Below are 13605 nucleotides of genomic sequence, written 5' to 3'. Positions count from 1 at the left end.
TTTAATAATTTCGTCAACAAAATTTAGTCCTCGTCGACGAAATTCAGTTGGCTCAAAACCTCTCTCGGTATTTCTTCGTCGACGAAGTCGACTTCCTCCTTCTGTTACTGTTTCCATTTACCTTCCTCTTTATTATTTAAATTCCATTTTTATTCGGATTGTCACAGCGAGCCTACTCAAGATAGGTTAACCTACCTATGTGCTTCATATGTGGTTGCTTTCATGATAAAGAGTGGTTGCTCATGTTTTGCATGTGGTTGCTCTAGTGGGTTACCCTATATCACTTATAAAGAGCTTCATTCCCAACATTGTTAAGTTTTTTAAAAATCATTTTCAAGAATGTATCCAAAAACTCTTTTAAAAAATATAGCTTTGTCAAACATGATTTTGTGGTATTTGTCACATTTTGGACACAAGTTATAACTCACTTTTTATTAGTATTAATATTAATAATAAATTTATCACTTGAATCTTAATATTTTTTTCTTTTAAGAATAATTTTGGAATTAACTAACTAAACCCATTTTTAAGAACAAAATATATATGATACAAATTATCAACTATATACGAATTCTAAAGCATGAGGTAAATCTAGTGTTGACATGTGAGTTACCCAATGGTCTGGCATTCGGTCAGTGACAAGGTAGTTCACAATATCAGCAAACCAAGGAGCGCGCGACACTGCAAAAAGACGCTCATTAGGAAAATCATCATTTAAGGGGGAAAGGAACACATATATATCAAGCAGCTGCAAACGAGAAAGATGGTCAGTTACAACATTTTCTACTCCTTTTTTTTATCTCGAATGGTGATGTCCAACTCTTGAAGAAGTAGAATCCATCTGATCAACCTGGGCTTCACATCTTTTTTTGCCAACAAATATTTCAACGCAGAATGATCAGTAAAAATAATAATAGGAGATCCAATAACATAAAAGCGAAATTTTTCCAAGGCAAACACAATAGCCAACAACTCCTTTTCTGTGGTGGTATAACTTTTCTGAGCATCATTCAAGGTAAGACTTGCATAGTAGATGACAGAAGACTTGTTATCAACTCTTTGACCAAGAATGACCCCAAGAGCGAAATCACTAGCATCGGTCATAATCTCAAATGGCAAGTCCCACCAAGGGGGTTGCATAATGGGTGCCATGGTCAAATATTTTTTCGGTGTCTCAAAAGCCTATTGGCATGCATCAATCCATAAAAATTCAGTCTTAGTTTGCAATAAAGAACACAATGGTTTAGCAATACTACTGAAATTCTGAATGAAACGCCTATAGAAGCCGGCATGGCCAAGGAAAGAACGAATATCCCTCACTGTCTTAAGGATAGGTAATTGGGAAATCAACTCTACCTTGGTTCTGTCGACCTCTATACCACGCTCAGAAACTAAATGGCCAAGTACCAAACTACTACTTACCATAAACTGACACTTTTCCCAATTCAACAACAAGTTCTTTTCTTCACATATTTTTAGGATAATAGTCAAAATTTTCAAACAGGTGTCAAAAGACTTACCAAACATAGAAAAATCATCTATAAAAATTTCACACATCTTATTTAACATGTCAGAGAAAATACTCATTATGCAACGCTAAAAAGTAGCGGGTGCATTGCATAATTCGAATGACATCCTGCGAAAGGCGTAAGTACCAAAGGGGCAAGTGAATGTGGTCTTCTCTTGATCCTTTAGTGCTACAGCAATTTGATAATACCTAGAAAAACCATCCAGAAAACAATAAAAAGCATTATCAGCTACTTTTTCGAGTATCTGATCTAGGAAGGGTAACGGGAAGTGATCTTTTCGGCTAACCGAATTTAATTTACGATAATCAATGCACATTCTCCAACCCGTTACTTTCCTAGATGGGATCAACTCTCCACTAGCATTCTCAATGACAGTCAAACTAGATTTTTTTGGTATTACCTGTGTCGGGCTTACCCACTTGCTGTCGGAGATGGGATAGATGATGTCAGTAGCTAATAGTTTTAGCACTTCTTTTTTTACCACCTCTTTCATGGTTGGATTCAATCTCCGTTGCGCATCATGAACTGGCCTTGCATCTCCTTCTAGAAAGATGTTGTGAGTACAGATTGCAGGATCAATACCCTTGATGTTTGCAATAGTCCAACCTATCGCTCCTCGATGCTACATCAATACCTGTAATAACTCAGTTTCCTGCTTCATAGTAAGATGAAAAGAAATTACCACAGGGAATGTGCCCTCATCTGGTCCTAGAAAAATGTATTTCAAGTCCTCAGGTAGTGGCTTCAACTCGAGTGTAGGGACTTCTTCTTCTTATGACTTCATGACTTCTGGTAAGTCAAGAGTTTCAAAAGTTGGCTTACGCCAACTACTCATATAACCTGCATCTAAGAACTGAGGGGAACCATCTATCTTTGTGCACTGCCCCTTAGATTCTATCCACTCTCTAGACAAAGGTACTGTCTCATCAAGAACATCAGGCTGCTCGGGAGAGTCATTCTCAAATGCACTGTCAGAACCAAACACTGATAACAACTCTGAAATATCAAAATCATCCATCATATCAAATGCACGTACCTCAGAGTCATCACAACCACTAGGCATCTTGCAAGTATTGAACACGTTCATCTCCAATGTCATATTCCCAAATGTGAGCTTCAGCACTCTACTTCAACAATTGATCAATGCATTGGAGGTAGCAAGGAATGCGAGTCCAAGTATGACAAGAGCCTGGGAAATGGTATAGATAGGTTGCTGCATATCCAAAACCACAAAGTCCACCGAGTAGTAGAATTTGTCGACTTGAACCAATACATCCTCAATAACACCCCGTGGTACCTTCACTGATCTGTCAGCCAACTGTAGCACAATAGAGGTCTTCTTCAGCTCACCTAACCCCAACTGCTCATATATCGAGAATGGTACCAAGTTCACACTACTCCCCAAATCAAGTAGAGCTCTCCCAATGCGAGATTCACCGATCATAATGGAGATGGTGGGAGAACCAGGATCTCTGAGTTTCTGAGGAGTTTCACTCAGTATCAATGCACTAACCTACTCTATCAAGAAAACCTTCTTCTTTACATTCAATTTCCTCTTCACTGTGCACAAGTCCTTCAAAAAATTTGCATACGAAGGAACCTGTCGAATGGCGTCTAGAAGCGAAATATTAATCTTCACCTGCTTGAAGATCTCCTGAATCTCAGTATGGTATTTGTTCTTCTGACCAGCTGTCAACCTCTGAGGATAGGGTACCACAGGTCAATACTCCTTTGTAGTCTCGGCCTCCACGTTGATTGACTTCTTCAATTCTGGACGTACTGCCTCTAATTTTTCTTTGGTCTCATCTGCCTCAACTACAACTTTCGGTGTCGAGGCAACTATTTGCCTCTCAGTAGATATCTCGGGTCGGGGGACCTCCTTCCCACTTCTCAAAGTAATGACGGCCTTTGCTGTCTCAATGGAATCCCTTGAAACATTATGCACTGTCTGCTGTTGCTACCAGTATACTTAAGGATTAGGCTGAGGCTGCGCTGGAAATTTCCCCTTCTCTAAGGTACTCAACTATGTACTGGTCTTATTAATGGCGCCTCGCAGTTCATTGTTAGTTGTGGCTTGAATTTGCATGAACTGCTAAAGAGTATCCTCAAGAGACCTTTTTGGTGGAACGGGTGCAACATTAGATGGAAACCTTGGAGGTGAGTAGTGCTGAGAAATCGGTTGTGGCTAATACGGATGCTGAGACTATGGTGGAAAAGATTGGGGAGGCTGCTGAAACTGTGAAGAAGATTGACCAACCTAATCATTCCTCCATGAAAAATTTGGGTGATTCCTCCATCTCGGATTGTAAGTGTTTAAGAAGGGCTGATTGGGAGCTTTGTTAACCCAATTTGCTGACTGAATCTGATCAGACCTACTCTCGTGTACTACCATCATGATCGGACAATCCTAGGCCTTATGGCTAGAGTCGGCGCATAGAGAGCACACCACAACTGATTTTGCCGCTTTCACCTTCTCTAAATCCATAACCTCTATCCTCCTAGCTAATGCAGCAATACGACCCTGGATATCAGTTTCCTCCTTTACCTTATATCTACCTCCACCACCAATTGCCCTGAGAGGTTGCACTGCCATTGATGCCCTATCAGATCGTGTGTTCCACTGTCATGCACTTTCAGCTAAGTAATCAAAGAATGCTAGTGCTCCATCTGATTCCTTGTTGAAGAACTCCCCATTACACATAGTCTGAACAAACTGCTTACAATTAGGAGTGTAGGCAGTATATAAATAACTTACCAGCCTCCAAGGCTCAAACCCATGATGCAGACAGATATTTATCAACTTTTTGAACCTTTCCCAACAAGCCTGAAAATTCTCATCGCCTCTCTGCATAAACTGACTGATTTGCTCCTGTAGGAATTGGGTTCTCTGAAAAGGAAAAAATTTATGTAAGAACTCATGTTTCATGTCAGACCAATCAGAAATAGAGTTAGGTCTTAGAGAATTAAACCAGATCTTCGCTTTATCCTTCAAGGAAAAAGGAAATAAACGAAGCTTAATGTATTTATCAGTTCTTGCTCTAGTAATGAAGGTAGTACATGCCAACTCAAAATCAGTTAGATGCTAATAAGGACTCTCTGAATCCATCCCGTGGAACTGAGGTATTACTAACAACATACCGTGCTTAATGGTGAAATTCGGTGCATTATTTGGCAAAGCAATACAGGATGGTGTAGTGGTGCGTGTAGGCTGCAAAAAGTCTTTCAAAGTGCTTGGTGTAGGTGGAGGTTCAGCCATGGTTTCCTCAAAATTATCTTCAAAAAGATCACTCAAATCAATTTCAGTGTCCTTAATAAGAAACCTATTACCTGTATTAGGTGACAGTTTGTATAGCCTATGTGAAATGTCTCTAACCCAAGGCATCAAACATCAACCCAAACAACAGATAGTCACCAACATAACAGCAGTCAAGCATGATAAACATTTTTTTTTTGAAAACATTATATTTTTTGTGTTTTAAAATTATGAGAAAAATCAAAATAAATGGAGAAACACTAGATTAAAACTAATTCTGGCACTCCCCTGCAACAGCGCCAAAAACTTGACTCACTCGAAAAATGAGCAATTCGGAAGCTATCCTAAGTATAGGAGTTACGTCGTGTAATACTCAGCCCAAGGGCTAGTGAATGTGTTTTAATCTCAACTTTTACGTTCTCCTAATCGAAAAATAGAAGGTTACTGAACTTAGTTCAGATTCAAAATTTTCAAGATTGGTTGAGATTTATTTTGACAAATTAAATGAACATGCAAATTAAAGTCCAAAAACTAGCATGCGGTGAATTAAATAGCAAGAATAGAAACCCTAATTTACTCAAAGAAACATCAGAACACGCGTTAACTAAGGATGGTAATTTAGAACATAGAATTAAAACACGCAGGAATGGAAACTCAATCAAACACATACTAAAAACTGAACTTTTAAAAAAATTAAAAATTTAAACCAAAATCCAAATTAAAAGGCAACCAATAGCTTAAGCAAAGGGTATAACAAGACATAATAAAAATACGAACTTAATAAGATAGACCCAAATTAAATCAAGCTTCAATCAAAATTAAATTTTAAGAAAGAAAGGCAACTAATGTAATTTCTAGAATAAAAACAATTTTTTTCCTTTTGTTTTTTTTTTCTTTTTATTTTATTTTAGAACTGAACCGGACTTAATGGAAGAAAACAAATCCACCACTAAAACTACATAAACATAAATAAATAAATCAACAACTACTGCAATAACAATTAAAATTCAAAGTTCTTAAATAACATTAATAAATAAAAAGAACCAATAATATCCAATTTACTAATTAAAAGAAAGAAAAGAAAAGAAGAGAGAAGGAGAATAGAGAGAGAGAGAGAGAGAGAGAGAGAGAGAGAGAGAGAGAGAGAGAGAGAGAGCGAGAGAGAGGCTTGGATTGGTGCTTATGGAGGCTCTCGGCCATGGCAGCAGATGAACCTGCTGCTGGTGTGTGGAGCTGCTGATGGGGACAGAGGCTGAAACAGAGGGAGGAAGCAGGGAGAGAGCTGAGAGTTTGAGGGAGAGAGGAGAATAGGAAAGGGAGAGTAACTAAGAAAGAAGAAAACAGGGAGCAAGGGAGAAGGTAAAGGAGAGTTGGGAGAAGGAGAGTGGTGTGCAGGGAAGAAGAAAAGAGAACCAGGAAAAAAGAAAAAAAGAAAAACGGGAAAAAAAGAGCTGCTTCTTGCGCAGGAAAAAGGGGGATTTAAAGGGGAGTGGGAAGCACAACCCTAATGACCCATTTAGAGGACCTGACCCGACCATGCATGGCCGGGTCACATCAAACTCTTATTATTATTTTTTTCTTCTTTTATTCTCATTTTTGTTCTGTGAACACGGTCTGTTTTGACCTTCGTGGAGCCCATTTCGCTCAAAACTTAAAACATGAAAGTTGTAGATCTCTTTCTCAAATTTTCCTAGAATTTTGAATTGTCTTGATCAAAGCTTGGACGGGAAAGTTATGCCTAAATTACGAACTGGTGCCGGTTTTGACTCTCGTGAATTTTTCTACTATAAAAAAATACCAAAAATTCATAAATTGTTCAATAAAATTCAAAAATTATAAATATGATACTTTGTTAAAATATTGGACATAATTAGACATTTAATTAAAAATAGAAGTCATAATGGTTGGATTAAAATGCCTAATTATGCAGTTTAAGCGCGTAATCATCTCTCTCTCTCTCTCTCTCTCTCTCTCTCTCTCACCCCAATCTCTTTAGATCAAGTAATCATACGGTCCCCATAGGCCCCACTAAATTTATTTTATTTACTTTGTCAACCCGTATCTCCCTTCCTCTCTTTATAGCCCCACTAAATTTATTTATTTATTTATTTTTACACTCCTCTCTCTTTTTCTTTCATGAGAAAAACTTTAAATTCCCTCCAATATGAATTATAGGTCCCACTAGATTTTTTTTTAAACTTTTCTATCTCCCCTCTCTTTATGTGATTGATTCAGTTCAACAACTTTCCTTTCCAATATTTTTATATTATAAAATTAATCTAAATTATTAGTTTCCACTTGTTATATTTTGTTTATATTTATATACACTGAGATTATAGAATTAATTCAAATTTAAATTATTCAAAAATATAATATAATATATATTGTTAGCCTTGTTGGCTACACTATCATGGTCTTATATGTTTTGATGATATTAACATATATATGGTTTCTAGTGTTTTCCATTTTTGTAGATCATATTTAGTACAGGTTCAGTGGGAATTACATGAAGTACTAAGATCAGAAGCAAAGATTGAACCGAATTGACGTTCGAATTGGAAGATCATATGGACACGTACTCAGAAAGGACTCAAGCACATCTAAGGAAGCTTAATGTTGTATTATATCTAATGGGGTGTGTGTTTAAGGTAGTTTATCTTATAACTCTTGCGATTTTGTTTCATACATAATTTCTGAGCAAGAGTTGAGCAAATTGCCTATGCATACTAGGACACATGAGTTTATAGGATTGCACTAAAATCACAAACTCAACTTTCATGGTTTTCAAAGTTAAACTTTAGAGTTAGTTAAATGAATCCTAAACTCAAATATGTTTTCTAAAGGGACAAGTTTTCAAACATCTTGGTATTTTGAACATCTTCATACTTAGTCTCGGTTTTATCAAAACGAGTCTTATGTCCTAAAGCTTCAAAGAAGTCAAGTATATTTTCTATAAAGGACATACAAATATATAAGATATCAAAATGGTGTTTTAAATGTGTTTTTATTAACAAGATATCTTATATTCAAAGGAAAACTCATTTGGACTAGTATTAAACTTTATTAGACTTAATATTTTTCATATACTTTTGCCCAAGAACTTTTCAAGTGATTAAAAGGCTTTTTGGTTGGGTTTAAAACCTATGTTATGCACCTATCAAATTTCTTGAACACTTTTCGGTATTTGAGGCATAACTTTCGCTAAAAAAGTCCAAAAATAATGATATTGGTGTCCTTGGAAGACAAAATGCCACAACTTTCAAGTTGATGACTTTTTCTGATTTAGGGCACTCATCGACAAACACAGGGATTCGTTGACAAGTGTCAGTGTGTGACTAGTCGACGAGTCCAACGGGCAGAACTACTCCAACGGACAGAAAACGGCTAGTTTACCAAATAAAATATCTGTTCTTCCCCCCAACAACTAGTTAGTGGCTCCTTTGGCTCTTGGGCTATAAATACAAGCTATATGACTTGTATTAATATGGTTTTGAAGGTCTTTGATCATTCTTAGTGAAAAACATCATTTTATAAAAAACCTAACACATTGCATATTAGTTCTTCATTACATGTGCTCATTCTATCTTGCTCCCTAATTTGTATTTGATTCAATCCTTGAGAGATTAAGTGTGAGGTTTGTTTTGCATTTATTATCAGCTCAAATTAAAGGAGCATAATTTGTATTCATCTTCTTCTTGTAAGGTTCTTTGTGAACCATTGTGAAGGTTCTTAGTGAACCGCTTGGTAAAGGTTCTTAGTGAGGGATTTGTTCCCGAGTTGTAAGACTTGCTCCGTCGGTAAAGGAGTATTCATAGTGGATTGTGGAATCCTTAGTTTGGTGCTAAGACGTGGACGTAGGCTTGGTACCAAACCACGTTAAAATCTGATGTTAAGCTTTTCTCTCCTTACTCTTTATTTACTTGTCTTGTGCATGTTTTATATTATATCTATTGTGATATAATTGATTGCTTTTTGTCAAGACATTTATTTTTAAGAAAAATTTTAAATATGTGAAAAGAGCCATTCACCCCCCCTCTGACTCTATATTAAATATCCGCTGCGGGGCTCATGTATATACTCCACGAGCTACGACCGTTTAACATATATATACCATGTTACATTTTTATTTACTTACATTAACAATTATAGAATTAATTCAAATTATTCCAAAACTATAAAATTAATTCAAATTTAAACTATAAAAACTAGTCATGGGCATGCTTTATGTGTGTTTTTTTTTAGTTTTATATTTGTTTTTAAAAAATATTTAGGAGTTAAAAGGTATTTAGATTTATTTAAAGTAATTATGATGAATTATAAGGGCATGTTAGGATTATCGTAGGTAGTTATAAGGGTATTTTAGGTAGAGATTTGAAATTTAAGTTGTGTCCAACTTTTAAGGGGTTGGGTTTTTTTTTCCCTACATTAATATCTTTAATTATTTTTTTCTAAAAAATAATATATTGACTTTGGTGCAATCCCAAAAGGGGGGTGAATTGGAGATTAAAAATTTTCTTCCCAGGTTCAACTAATCCAACATCAGTATTACACAACCTAGGGGCAGTTTAAGTATATATGAAATTGCAGATATGATATATTAATCACTTTTCAATACATATAACGCAATTCCAGTATTTCCCAATCAAATGTAATACTGTGTCAATTATATATGTAGCATATTCAGTAAGGAAATTAAATCAAGCACAACGCAGAATATAATGTAGGAAATGTAAAGTTGACACCGAACATGATATTGAGATTCAACCAATCCTACCTATGCCCCCGTCTTGGCTCACGCACAAGGATTCCACTAAGAGGGCTCACTTCACAGGTGGAGCGACACTGTATATAACACCTTACTAGGATGGTGCACCTAACTTTCCTAACTGGGTCAAAGCCAAACCGGGACTTTTACGAGGGCAGGTCTCCCCTCTTTAGGTCCATGTTTAGAATACAATAATCAATATGATCTTTGTGTACAAATAAAGTGCTTCTACACAAGTAGAGATGTACCACAATAAAGTCCAAATAATTATGCACGCACAGATGATAGTAAATATGCTCAGTGCCAATAACGTGTGTTAAGCACTCAATCTGATGTAAATGTATAATCAAAACCTAGAGTGTATTTCCAAGCACTATTTGAAATATAGTATTAATGAAAATCATCACCACAAGTTTCAAAGAATTTTAACGAGAGTATTCAAAATATCTCAAAGATGATTTTCTCAAAATAATAGCTCAAGAGATATTTGAAAAATAAATAAGCTTGTGAAAAATATTTTGCAAATCAAAAACCACAAACTTGATGAGTTTTGCAACAATGATGCAAAGACTCACAAGCTACGAAAGTTTTCCCACACAAAGATTTATTAGTTAAATCGGGGGAAACACTCTAACTAAAACTCTTAATCAAAAACAATAATGCAATCAATAACAATAAGGGTTTAAGCACTAGAATCACTCAAGAACACTTTTAGGAAATTGGATTTATCAAAGAAATGACAAACAAAAAGTGCATAGGCTTTGTAAGTGAAAAATATGCACTTGAAAATTGAGAGGATTTTTGGCTAACTGAAAGTGCTAATCACCCTTAATTTTTGCAAATGAACTCATATATATAGAGAAAACCAAAATTATAACCGTTTGGAACATACAGGGAATTATTAAAAATGTTTTAAATGTGTTTAAGAAATTAACCCTGTTTTACCCTGCTTAACTGTGGTAAAAATTTGGCCAACCAGAGAGTTTCGGTCGACCGAGCCATAAGTTCGATCACCTGAATAGATACAATAGAAAAAGTGACTTCCAAGTTTGGGTGCTTGAATCAAGGTTCGATTTGCTGACCTAGGCGATTTTTCATTATGTCTGAGGTTCAATTGCCTGAACCAAAGTTCAGTCGCCCGAGGTGAAAATGAATTATAAGTTTGGGCGCCCGAGGACGATTGAAAAGTAAGGGTATGAGTTCGATCGACCATGGACACTCAAGTCATTTGAGTTCGGTTGCCCAAAGTCAGGCCAACTTTTTGACCAGTCTACGGTTTGGTTGACCGAGGTAATTTTACTGGTCAAGTTCGGTCGCCCAAAGTCCTTATGAATTTATTTTAAGGTCTATTACTTCATTTTAAATTTACCCCTGATGACATGTGAACTATAGTGGGATTTTGTGCACTAAGTGTGGGAACCTAAGGTCAATCTAAGGCCAAACTGAGCATACAGTCCTACCATGCATGGTGCAGTTATTACAGACCATATAGCGTTACAGTCCAACATGAAGAATATATAAATTACAATTACAAATAAAGCATAATATTCTTCAATCTTCCTTGAGGTCACCATACGCCATCATGATATAATGTTCTTTTCAATTCCATGCGTAGAGTGAACCTGCAAGCAAGCTCAGGACAAACATTAGTACCAGGTGTATTTGTCATTATCAAAGCGGGATATAACCAATTAGGTTAACATCATATTTATATAATGGTAAATTTGAAATTTGTAAAAAAGGACACAAAAGGAGAAATCCCCTTTATAATATTAGAAAAATTATAGAATTATGTTCACTATCTTTGCATTTATATATATATATATATATATATATATTAAAATTATAAAAGTGATTGAAATCATTTTTAAAATATACGATACAATATATGCAAAACAATACTATTCTTTTCACCTACTTTCCGTCAACAGTTTCCAATAACAAATATAAATTGCAATTTTAATATATTTATGTATATAAATACATAAACGCATGTAAATTCAATTAGTATTCAACCTTCCATATCTTATAAAATAAAGTATTTAAATTTTACTCAAAATTTACATTTTAAACTCTCATTACATATTAGTATGACCTATATCTATATTTTATTTTATTAAATTAATTTCTTACTTAACTTGACCTGTCGCACGTAAATGTTGTAACTGGAGCCAAGAGACGCTGAGCTGGAGAAACGCGTGAGGAGATAAATGACGCGTTGCAAGCAGGAGCCATTTATCCACCATTTAATTTAAATGGATGAAACTTCTTTTTTTGATTAATCGTATTTAATTGTAATTGATTCCAAAGCCCTATAAATAGAGAGTTGTGGAGAGTTGTGAAATGTACAAGAGAGGCATAGAGAGTAGAGAGAAGAAAGAGAGGAGGAAGAGAGTGAGAGGAAGAAGAGAGTTGTATTTTTTCGGTGATTTTAGTGAATTTGTGTTGTGCTTTGTGGACGTAGGTCGATATTGAGCGAACCACGTAAATTTTTTTTGTTCATAATTTTATGGTTGCTCACAGGGTCCTAATAAGTGGTATCAGAGCCCGGTTGGAGCAGAAAAAGCCAGATCAGAGTGGTACACCGAAAACAAAGCTCTGTCCAGTGGCTCAAAACTGAGTTTTGAGGCCACCATCACCTTCACCTCGCCGAGACGAAGCCAACCAAGCAAGCTGGAGCTCGAAAGGAGCTCAGACAAAGCTACAATCACCACCACGCGCCTCGCCAGAGCATAACGCCTTGCCACACGCTGATCACGCGCTAGTAACCTGCTTCTCACTCGCCACATGCACGCCCATGTGTCTTCCTCACCCGGACTGCCTCAACCCGACCCGGAGACTCACTTAGACCGGACCAACCCGCACCTACTCGAATTTGTATCCGACCCGAACCGATTCAGACCCGGGCATGTCTACAGCGCTACGTCAGCTGGGCCCCACACAGCCACGTTAGTCGCCACGTCAGCAGTGGGCCTTATAGTTCCATGTCAGTAGTGGGCCCCATAGTGCCACGTCAGATGCCACGTCAACATTGACCAAATCAGCGAATCGAGATGTCGAACGAAAAGAGCTCAAAAATTAAAATGTTCAATGGCAGCAATTTCAGTTTCTAGAAGATGCATATAAAAGATTATTTGTTTGGGAATGAATTGCACTTACCATTGAAGGGTAAGCCAGCATCTATGAACGAGGACAAGTGGGAGTTGCTTGATCTAAAAGCTCTCAGAGCCATCAGAATGACGTTGTCTAGGTCTGTGGCATTCAATATCAAGCATATATCATCCACCAAGTCTCTGATGGATGCCCTTTCTAATATGTACGAGCAGCCTTCAGCCACAAACAAGGTACATCTCATGAAAATATTATTTACTATGCGTATGTCTGCAGGTGAAAGTTTTAGCAGGCATTTGAATAATTTCAACGAGTTGTCAGATAAACTCGCCTCAGTTGGGATAATATTCGATAATGAGATTCGTGCCCTACTGATTCTCAGTCAGTTGCTCGAAAGTTGGAATGGTATTGTTACTGCAATCAAGGGCTCCGCAGGGAAATCAAAACTTGTATACGATAAGGTCGTCAGCATGATTTTAACGGAGGAAATCAGAATGCAATCAAACCATGGCTCCACTTCGAGTTCATCCTTGAACATGGAAAGTCGAGGTAGAGGAAACAAGCATGGATAATTAAACAACCGCAGCAGATCTAGGCCCAGACGATCTAAATCCATAAATCGCAAAGGTTCTCAAGACACAGGTTCCCAGAGCACAAAAATTATTGAGTGCTGGAATTGTGGAAAAACTGGTTATTACAAGAACTAGTGCAAAAGTCAGAAGAAAGAATACGAGATGAGGACAAAGACAAAAGCAAATGTTGCTTTAGAAAATGATGATTTGTTGATCTGCTCTTTGGAGAGCAAAAAGGAGTCTTGGGTGTTAGAATCTGGAGCTTCATTCCATGCCACTTGCAGCAGAGATTGCCTAAAGGAGTATATATCAAGTAATTTCGGTAAAGTATATCTAAGCAATGATCAACCTTGCGACATTGCCGGTAAGGGGACA

Source organism: Malania oleifera, chromosome 7 (genome assembly GCF_029873635.1).
Source record: "Malania oleifera isolate guangnan ecotype guangnan chromosome 7, ASM2987363v1, whole genome shotgun sequence".
Lineage (NCBI taxonomy): Eukaryota > Viridiplantae > Streptophyta > Magnoliopsida > Santalales > Ximeniaceae > Malania > Malania oleifera.
The sequence above is the reverse complement of the archived record's forward strand: the minus strand, read 5'-3'. Positions refer to the sequence as shown.